Consider the following 11444-nt stretch of genomic DNA (forward strand, 5'->3'; position numbering starts at 1 on the left):
ACACCAAAAGTATGAAACAATTGCTTGGCTTGTCATCGGGGTTGTGCATTTTAAATATTTTGTGTGGTGAAGATAGAGCATAGCCAGACTATATGATTTTGTAGGGATAACTTTCTTTCGCCATGTTATTTTGAGAGACATAATTGCTTAGTTAGTATGCTTGAAGTATTATTATTTTTATGCCAATATTAAAATTTTGTCGTGAATCTTTCGGATCTGAATATTCATACTACAAATAAGAGAATTACATTGAAAATTATGCTAAGTAGCATTCCACATCAAAAATTCTGTTTTTATCATTTACCTACTCGAGGACGAGCAGGAATTAAGCTTGGGAATGCTTGACACGTCTGCAACGTATCTATAATTTTTGATTGTTCCATGCTATATTATATTCTGTTTTGGATGTTTAATGGGCTTTATTATACACTTTTATATTATTTTTGGGACTAACCTATTAACCGGAGGCCCAGCCCAAATTGCTGTTTTTTTGCCTATTTCAGTGTTTCGAAGGAAAAGAATATCAAACGGAGTCCAAACGGAATGAAACCTTCGGGAACGTGATTTTCGGAACAAACGTGATCTAGAGGACTTGGAGTCTACGTAAAGCAATCAACAAGGAAGGCACGAGGCAGGGGGGCGCGCCCTCCACCCTCATGGGCCCCTCGTTGCTCCACCGACGTACTTCTTCCTCCTGTATAAACCCATATACCCTGGAAACATCAGATACGGAGCAAAAACCCTATTTCCACCGCCGCAACCTTCTGTACCCATGAGATCCAATCTTGGGGCCTTTTCCGGCGCTCCGCCGGAGGGGGCATTGATCACGGAGGGCTTCTACATCAACACCATAGCCTCTCCGATGATGTGTGAATAGTTTACCTTAGACCTTCGGGTCCATAGTTATTAGCTAGATGGCTTCTTCTCTCTCTTTGGATCTCAATACAAAGTTCTCCTTGATCTTCTTGGAGATCTATTCGATGTAATCTTCTTTTGCGGTGTGTTTGTCGAGATCCGCTGAATTGTGGGTTTATGATCAAGATTATCTATGAACAATATTTGAATCTCCTCTGAATTCTTTTATGTATGATTAGTTATCTTTGCAAGTCTCTTCGAATTATCAGTTTGGTATGGCCTACTAGATTGATCTTTCTTGCAATGAGAGAAGTGCTTAGCTTTGGGTTCAATCTTGCGGTGCGCGATCCCAGTGACAGAAAGGGAAACGACACGTATTGTATTGTTGCTATCGAGGATAAAAAGATGGGGTTTATATCATATTGCATGAGTTTATCCCTCTACATCATGTCATCTTACTTAAAGCATTACTCTGTTCTTATGAACTTAATACTCTAGATGCATGCTGGATAGCGGTCGATGTGTGGAGTAATAGTAGTAGATGCAGAATCGTTTCGGTCTACTTGTCACGGACGTGATGCCTATATACATGATCATACCTAGACATTCTCATAACTATGCTCAATTCTATCAATTGCTCGACAGTAATTCGTTTACCCACCGTAATACTTATGCTCTTGAGAGAAGCCACTAGTGAAATCTATGGCCCCCGGGTCTATTTCCTATCATATTAATCTCCCGACAACAAGCTATTTCTGGCGCCGTTTATTTTACTTTGCATCTTTATTTACTCTTTATCATAAAAATACCAAAAATATTATCTTATCATATCTATCAGATCTCACTCTCGTAAGTGACCGTGAAGGGATTGACAACCCCTTTATCACGTTGGCTGCGAGGTTCTTATTTGTTTGTGTAGGTGCGTGGGACTCGCGCGTGGTCTCCTACTGGATTGATAACTTGGTTCTCAAAAACTGAGGGAAATACTTACGCTACTTTACTGCATCACCCTTTCCTCTTCAAGGGAAAACCAACGCAGTGCTCAAGAGGTAGCAACTCTCCCAACTGGGAGGCTTGGTTCGCCCTCGAACACGAGGAGCAACGGCGTTCGGGTGTCGACGCCGTCCCACGGCCGCCCCCGCAGATAGAGCCGGAGGACATGGAAGCGGAGGCGGAGTACCAAGCCGCCATCGAGGAGGCCCTGCAGCACGCGCTGGAGGCTAGCCGCCTCGAGGAGGACGCGCACTGGGATGGGTTGGAGCAAGCCCTTGCCCTGTCGGCGGCGGGGGACTCCGTCCACACCCCGCTGTTCGTGCCGCCACTGCCACCGTCGCCACTCGTCCAGCCCAAGCCGGAGCCGGAGCCGACGCGGAAGCGCTCCCCGCCTCCACCCACTTGGCCGGAGGAGGCCTACTCGTGGACGGGACAGTACCGCGAGTGGGTGAGCGCGCCTCCCGTCCACTTCACTGCGACGCTGGCGCAGGAGGCGGCTCATCTCGAGCGCTGGAAGGCGCACTGGCTCCGCCAGGAGTAGGCCGACGGCGAGGAGCAGATGCACTACGAGGCCATGCTCCAACACGACGCGGAGGTGCTCCGGCTCGTGGAGGAGGAGGAGGAGGAGCGCGCGCGGCTAGCCGCAATGCCACTGCCCCAGCAGACACCGGAGGAGGCTGCCCCTGGCAGCGTATCATGCGGCGTTCGGGTGGGCTGGCTCTGCTCCCGTCTTCATCGACCTCACCGGCGATGGCGACGGTGGCGTCGACGCCAAGGGCAAGGGCAAGACCAACGATGTCTAGGACAGCGTGCGGGGCAGCAGCAGGCGGGCGCAGACTTTTTTATGTTTTAGTTAATGTTAATTAGCTTTAAGGGGACTTTGGCCGGCGTTTGACCGGCCACTTATGTTTAATTATGTTTATTTTGTGTGAGCTGTTTTTTTCACGCCGACATATTTTGGTCAGCCTCCTGTTGGGCGATCAAACCGACCCATTTCAGAATGCCGACACACACGTTCGCCTGGCCAACCCAAACGGACAAAAAGCGGACAAAGCGCGCGTCCGTTTTGGTCGCCCTATTGGAGTTGCTCTTAGTGCAGAAAATGTTCAATTTGTTCAAATTTATCATTCCGAGGATACATCGATTTGTTCAATTTTGTATTTGAAACCTTCGGTATCTTTCTCATGTGCACTGTTGAGGAAATGGAAAAAATTCGACAATGTTCGTCCACATTTTCTTCACATCATTGATTTGGTTCTGATTTTTACATACATGATTAGTTGCTTCTTATTCAAAATTTATTATTAACTTCTTATATACTTTTCTTTTTCAGGATATGCCTTTTGCTTCAATGAAAAACAATCATATAGAGTCGTGGATTAAATAAAGTCGACACAATGAAGCGGATTTATTAACAATTCATGGATCAAAATGGAAAATATATTATCCGCCCCTCTTGAAAATATTCATAATAACATGTGTTTTTTCCTCTCCGCTTAGTTTTTTTATGGTTCCTCTCTGCTTAGTTTGAGTCCACCAAGTCAACTTTTATTGTACTTTTTGTGAATAGTTTGCAAGGAGATAGCAACTTGATCTGATTGGTTTCAAGGCCTCATGGAATTCACCCGTTTCCATCTTTCACACATCAAACCTCGAGTCGCCACCCCCTCCCCCCCCACACAAAACACCACCACTAGTCCTGGTCATCTCAGGCCCGGCCCTGTCGGCCCACCCAGGCCTGGCCCTAAAATCCAGGGCCTGAGTTTTGAGCCCACCAATAGGGCCTGGACGAGTAATACGTCTCCAACGTATCTATAATTTTTGATTGTTCCATGCTATTATATTATCTGTTTTGGATGTTTAATGGGCTTTACTAAGCACTTTTATATTATTTTTGGGACTAACCTACTAACCCAAGGCCCAGTGCAAATTGCTGTTTTTTTTGCCTATTTCAGTGTTTCGCAGAAAAGGAATATCAAACGGAGTCCAAATGGAATGGAACCTTTGGGAGAGTTATTTTTGGAACAAACGTGATCCAGAGGACTTTGAGTGGACGTCAAGAAATCAACGAGGAGGCCACGAGGCAGGGAGGCGCGCCTGCCCCCTGGGCGCGCCCCCCACCCTCGTGGGCCCCTCGTAGCTCCACCGACCTACTTCTTCCTCCTATATATACCCATGTACCCCAAAAATATCCGGGAGCACCACGAAACCCTATTTCCACCGCCGCAACCTTCTGTACCCGTGAGATCCCATCTTGGGGCCTTTACCGGCGCTCCGCCGGAGGGGGAATCGATCACGGAGGGCTTCTACATCAACACCATAGCCTCTCCGATGATGTGTGAGTAGTTTACCTCAGATCTTCGGGTCCATAGTTATTAGCTAGATGGCTTCTTTTCTCTCTTTGGATCTCAATACAAAGTTCTCCTCGATCTTCTTAGAGATCTATTCGATGTAACTCTTTTTGTGGTGTGTTTGTCGAGATCCGATGAATTGTGGGTTTATGATCAAGATTATCTATGAACAATATTTGAATCTCCTCTGAATTCTTTTATGTAGGATGTGTTATCTTTGCAAGTCTCTTCGAATTATCAGTTTGGTTTGGCCTACTAGATTGATCTTTCTTGCAATGGGAGAAGTGCTTAGCTTTGGGGTCAATCTTGCGTTGCTCGATCCCAGTGACAGAAGGGGAAACGACACGTATTGTATTGTTGCCATCGAGGATAAAAAGATGGGTTTTATATCATATTGTTTGAGTTTATCCCTCTACATCATGTCATCTTGCCTAATGCGTTACTCTATTCTTATGAACTTAATACTCTAGATGCATGCTGAATAACGGTTGATGTGTGAAGTAATAGTAGTAGATGCAGGCAGGAGTCGGTCTACTTGTCACGGACGTGATGCCTATATACATGATCATGCATAGATATTTTCATAATTATGCGCTTTTCTATTAATTGCTCGACAGTAATTTGTTCACCTACCGTAATACTTATGCTATCTGGAGAGAAGCCACTAGTGAAACCTATGGCCCCCGGGTCTATTCTCCATCATATTAATCTCCCATCAACTAGCTATTTCTATCGCCGTTTATTTTGCAATCTTTACTTTTAATCTTTATAATAAAAATACCAAAAATATTATCTTATCATCTCTTTCAGATCTCACTTTTGCAAGTGGCCGTGAAGGGATTGACAACCCATTTATCGCGTTGGTTGCAAGGTTCTTATTCGTTTGTGTAGGTACGAGGGACTTGCGTGTGGCCTCCTACTGGATTGATACCTTAGTTCTCAAAAACTGAGGAAAATACTTACGCTACTTTGCTGCATCACCCTTTCCTCTTCAAGGGAAAACCAACGCATGCTCAAGAGGTAAACGGGCTTGGGCTTGGCATATTGGCATTTTAAGGAAGAGGCCCGGCCCACGGCCCTAAGCCCTAAGGGCTTTTCAGGGCTTTTTACTAGATGGGCCGGGCTTGGGCTTGAAAATTAGGCCCGATGATAGGGCTTGGGAGGGCCTGGGCCTAAGTTTTCTGTTGTGGGCTTTTTTAGGCCCGGCCAGGCCCATGGCCAGATATAACCACCACCACACCGTGGAATGGAATGTGCAAATGCAGAGGGATAGTACTCCACATATGGTTACGGTTACTCCCAATAACTGATTATAGGATCCTCCCAATAATGTTTTGGGAGTTTTTACACATAGAAAGTTTTTTGCCTTTTTCACCGACAGTACATTTCTTGGTATTTTTTCACGAAAACTCACATGGAAGTAGATTGAACATCTAGGTTTGATATTTCAAAATTCCAGATTTTTTTAATTTTCCATTTTTGTTCTTCAAATATAATATTTATATAGGGGGTGGAGCACCCAAGTGCGTCGAATCCTCTTTCTAGCATTGCTGCCCTACAGTTTTTGCAGGGATAGTGTAGATCATATGCACATTTTTCACCAAAAAATTCATACGCACATGAGTAAATAGCAAAAAATTATAGGCGGATAAGATCTGACCCCACCCATTCATGTTGTTTTCTGGCCCACCTACGGTTCTGCTGCTTCCTCCATGTAGCAATATGTCTCCCCTACCAAAAAGCTAACTAGACGAGCCTAGTTTCACGTATATTCGTGAAATTGGAGCTGAGCAGCCGACACATAATGATGCGCACATTTTTTTTTCATTTATGAAAAGAAGGATTACCTTGGCCTCCGCATCAAACGATACGTGCATATTTTATATACAAGTTTGATAAAAATAAAATAATTTGATTTATGAACAACCTACTACCTACCACTCATACTCCCCCTTTTCTAAATATAAGTCTTTTTAGAGATTTCAATAAGAATTACATACGGATTTATATAGACATATTTTAAAATGTAGATTCACTTATTTTGCTAGTCCGCATTGGAATCTTAAAAGACTTATACTCCCTCCGTCCCAAAATTATTGTCTTAGATTTGTCTAGATACGGATGTATCTAACACTAAAACGTAACTAGATACATCCCTAGACAAATTTAAGACAAGATACATCCCTAGACAAATCTAAGACAAGAATTTTGGGACGGAAGAAGTATTTAGGAATAGAGGGAGTAGTAGAAATATTTACTATATCTTATGAAGGATGGAGAATTTATTTATGAAAACAATAATGAGAATCAAACAGACCGCAGTAACAATCAATTCGAAGGCTGCAGTGGCTTAGCAGATGATTAAACACGATGTCACTCTAAGTGGTTCTTGCCCTTCTCCTTGGACTGCGGTGGCACCAGATCGCCGCAATCATACCACAAGGTATCGGCGAGCTTGGGGAAGATGAACCTGTAAAAGATCAAGTCACGGAACAGCTTGACAAAGTAGCCGCGCAGGCCCTGCGCGTCGGTCCCGCCCTGCTGAACCCAGCCCGACAGGTAGGCTCCGGCGACCAGCCAGGCGGCCCGGCCACGGCGCTCCGACACGTAGGCCGCCACCCCCTCCGCCGGCGTGGCCGCCCGCGACAGGGCGCGCGCGAGCACCACCGCGTCCTCCAGCGCCGAGCATCCGCCCTGCGCCAGGTCCGCCGTCATGGGGTGGAACGCGTCGCGGGCCACCGTGGCCGACCCGCGACCGGCCGGGCCCGTCAAGATGGACCAAGGCGACCGGTAGAGCAGCGGAGCCCACGAGACGCTGTTGTGGTCGGAGTGGCGCACCACGTCCAGGTACTCCGCCGGCATGTGCCTCCCCAGGTTGTTGGTCACCTCCCGCAGGATCTTGGGCTCTTGGCCGGGTCCGCGCCGGCTTCTTCCTCTGCCGCGGCGACGGTGTTGTTGACGAGGAACCAGTAGACCTCCGTCTCGCTGATGGGCACCTTGCTGGCCCTCAGGCCCGCCGAGAGGAACTGCCGGAGCTCCCTCTTCATGCCGTGGCCGTCCGGGTAGACGGCGAGGCCGCGGACGGCGGACCGGCCGCATGTCACCGGCTCCGACAGGCCTAGCCACCGCGCCACCACCGAGTGCACCCCGTCGCACCCGATCACCACCTGATGGTGGATTGGACGACGTTTACAAGACAAGACGACTTAGGCTAGGAGTACGTGCAGATGCGCACTACTACAATTAATTGTGGCTTGGTCGATTACCTTGGCTCGGATCACTGTGCCGTCGTCTAACCGTAGAACGGAGGTCTCCGGCGAACCCTCCTCCTCGGCTGTAGTCTCACTGTCGATGGAGACGAGCTTGGACGAGAAGCGGATGGTGCCCGGCGGGAGCTCCTCCGCGAGCGCTTCCAGCAGCGCCTTTCGATCCGCCGGCCTCGCCTTGATTTCACCGCTTCATTTTTGCATCCATCGGTTTAGCCAAATTGATCAGATTTAATTGGGATCGGATTAATGAATAATCCAACAGAAAATTTGCTTCACCAACAGACCTGTTTTCGCGCCCAGCGAAGCGAAACACCTGAGTTGCTCCATTTTCAAGATTGGTCACCTGAAATCTGCATGCAGCAAGAGAATCGACTCGAAGTACGTAATTTTGTTTTCTCTTGTTGACATATACTACTGTACTACTAACTAACGACGCACGTTTCATAGGCGTCGTAGCCGGACATGAGCTTGTGCGCACGCCCAGCGCGCGCAGCGCGAACCAGCCGCTAGGGAAGATGGTGAGCGCGGCGCCTGTGGCGCGCAGCTCATCGTGCCGCTCCAGGACCAGAACACCGCCGCGCACGCCGGTCCGACGCATAGCCAGCGCGGTCGCCAGCCCTGCGCGCGATCCCGGCGCCCACGATGACCACCTCCGCCTCCGCCTCCACCGCCGATGACATCGTCACCTCACCTCACCTCACTGGCTATCTCGTGGGCGTTGCTCAATTATATGCTTAGGACGGACACCAAAGGTCTCGTTAGACATCGGTAACAAGCGTGCCAGATCTAGCACAAGTATGATCTGACGAATTTTTTTATTTATCCTGCTGGGTGTTGGGCGATTGAACATAATGTTCATACTGCTCGTCCGGTCCAGAAATTAAACGCAGTGGCCGATCCAGTGGGTGAGTGTCACTGGTGCCGTGCTAAACTTTGTGCTATACTTTTTCACAGTAGCTACTCCAGTGTCCAGTATCTATCTTGAATATTGGGTCAGTCAATTTTGGTTGATGGAAGAAACCCGTCGGAGGGGAAGAAGAAGGTCGCTGGGCAGGCTATTGTTGGTGTCAAAACTGGCGGATCTCACGTAGGAGCTCCCGAACTGTGCGTCTAGAGTCGATGATAACAGGGGACAGGGGACACGAGACACGATGTTTACCCAGGTTTGGGCCCTCTCTATGGAGGTAATACCCTACTTCCTGCTTGATTGATCTTGATGAATATGAGTATTACAAGAGTTGATCTACCACGAGATCGTAATGGCTGAAACCCTAGAAGTCTAACCTGTATGATTATGATTGCCTCTACGGACTAAGCCCTCCGGTTTATATAGACACCGGAGGGGACTAGGGTTGTACAAAGTCGGTTACAGAGAAACGAATCTTCATATCTGAACGCCAGGCTTGCCATCCACGCCAAAGAGAGTCCCATCCGGACACGGGAGAGAGTCTTATGTCTTGTATCTTCACGGCCCATCAGTCCGGCCCATGTCCAACAGGTCGGACGCCCGAGGACCCCTTAATCCAGGACCCCTGAACCAGGCTTCAATGACGAGGTGTCCGGCGCACAGATTGTCTTCGGCATTGCAAGGCGGGTTCCTCCCCCAATCACTTGAAAGTATCCTTCAAACACCGAAAACGTGTCCGGCTGTGCAAAACAAGTACCACACACACAACCGCAGAGAGTATAATATTTCACGAGTCCAATCTGCTGACAACTTTTGTAGCGTGACATCACGTCCCTGCCCGGTCATTATTTCGGACCGTTTTTTAGCCTCCAGCTTCATATTTCGAGATGCGGTTTTATTGGCACGTCTTGTCAAAGCAGATATCATGTCCCCTTATTGCGGGATTCTCATCAATACGGGCATGGGTAATCCAACCGTTCCGTTGGCATGATCCCTTGGAAATAGGCAGGCTTTAAGGCCTACGAGGAGACGTTTGATATTCATCGCCCTTATAAAGGGGCACAGACCCGTCTTTCTCCTCTACGCCTACCTCTTCCTCAACCTTTCCAACCTTGAGTTCCAGGACCCAGGTTTCAACTTAATTGCTCCGAGTCTCCTAGCCATGTCCGGACCCAGCCCTCAAGGCCAGTGGGTGGCCTCCTCTGTCACAGAGGAGGATATCGCGAAGCTCCAGGCGGCAAGATACCTGACCGCGGAAATCCTCCACAGGCTCCCTGCTAAAGGGAAGGTTATTCCTACTCCCAGATCCGGTGAGAGGGTCGTATTCATCTCCCACTTCCTCTGGGGGCTAGGGTTCGCTCTCCATCCCTTCGTTCGCGGACACATGTTCTATTACGGGCTAGATTTTCATGATCTAGCTCCGGACTCCTTCCTTCACATCTCGGTATTCATCGTCACGTGCGAGGCCTTTCTCCGCATTCCCCCACACTTCGGCTTATGGCTCAAGACTTTTAATGTGAAGCCGAAGGTAATCGAGGGAAAGCAAGCGGAGTGTGGCGGTGCTATGGTGAGCAAGCTCACCAATACTGCTTGGCCAAAAGGTTCTTTCACGGAAACTTCCAACCTATGGCAGCGGGAGTGGTTTTACATCACTGAACCCCGTGGTACCAAGTGGGCAGCTACACCTGCGTTCCGATCTGGCCCTCCACTACGGCTCACATCATGGATTAACAAGGGGCTGGACTGGGGACCAATTGATGAAGTGCATACGCTACAAAGCCGCATCCGAAGTCTCCTCGAAAAGGACACCGGCCTTATCAATGTAATCCAGGTAATGCTAGTCCGCCGGGTCCTACCGTGCCAGCGACGGCCCCTCCGCATGTGGGAGTTCAATCCGGAAGGACCACGGACCCTTCAGTACTTCTTTGGCACGACGCACAGAGGAATGTGGAAGTTATTCTTCGGGACACGAAAACAGTGGCCGGATACCACTGAAGACATCGGCCTCGGCTGCAACCATCCGGATACCTCGGTAAGCACTCGACTCCCGAACACAACTTAGTTAAATATCCCGTAGTAATATACTGAGGAGACAATCTTTGAACAGGGCTGGATAAAGAAGGCGGAACGAATTAGGTGTTCGGCCCCTCTTCCCAAAGACTCAGCTGATCCTGTGTTAACAAGGACGCTGGCTCCAGCGCCATATCAAGTGCCGGCGAAGGAGGAGAAGGAGGAGAGCAAGAAGGCCAAAGGTGGCCTCCATTCTAAAGGTACACCTGACACTATGTCCGGGGAGATTGGAACTCCCTCTTCCGAAGACAAAAGAGAAGCAGAAGCTGGCCTTCCTTCCCCTTATGGGAAGAAAAGGACCGCCTCCGAAGATTTGGAGGTTAAGGCTCCAAAGCGAGGGAAGATGTCCCTGTCATGTGGTTCGGGCTCGGAAGGCGACGTTGTCGTGCAGTTCCTCCATAAGGACAAGCCCCTAGCCGAATCGTAAGTGAACAAGGGAGTCCTAAACATATCACGTTCCTTTCCGGTTACAAGGGTAACATTTAAAATATATGTTTGCAGTCCGGCACGCAGCCTTCCTCAATAGTCTTCCTCCTCGGGGGATCTTCTTCCGGAGCAGATGGAAAGCGAGACGCCCCCACGGACCTTCTCGCCCAATAGGGCGGACGACTTCGAGGTGTCGTCCCGAAGGATCTCTTCCGATTAGCAAGTGATGCGAGGGATGATGAAGACCACGCCCGAAGGTGATACTTCGGTAATCCAGGGTGCGGGGCGTGCGGCCCCTTCGGGGACCAACAATAAAGGCCCCGAACTATTTGGTTTACAGTCGGAGACGACTCTAGGGTCGAGTAGACATATCTCTTCGAAGGGAGTCCGTACTCCTGCAGCCTCTTCCCGGAATCCGGAGGCGCCGGATACATTGATGGACATGTTGCAACATGCATCCATCTCAGAGGAACAACGTACCTTAATGGGTTCGGTAGTGGGGAGAATTCTGTCCGCGAGAAGCAGGTTGAATGAAGCCTTCACGAGCCTGCTAAGAGGCTTCGAGGTATGCAA

General features: G+C 48.9%; 1 pseudogene; it reads right to left on the reverse strand.

The window, feature by feature from the left end:
- Positions 1-6572: 6572 nt before the first annotated feature.
- On the reverse strand, positions 6573-8148 carry LOC123120920 (monooxygenase 2-like; annotated as a pseudogene).
- Positions 8149-11444: the final 3296 nt, after the last annotated feature.

This window comes from Triticum aestivum, chromosome 5D, assembly GCF_018294505.1.
Source record: "Triticum aestivum cultivar Chinese Spring chromosome 5D, IWGSC CS RefSeq v2.1, whole genome shotgun sequence".
NCBI classification, from domain to species: Eukaryota; Viridiplantae; Streptophyta; class Magnoliopsida; order Poales; family Poaceae; genus Triticum; species Triticum aestivum.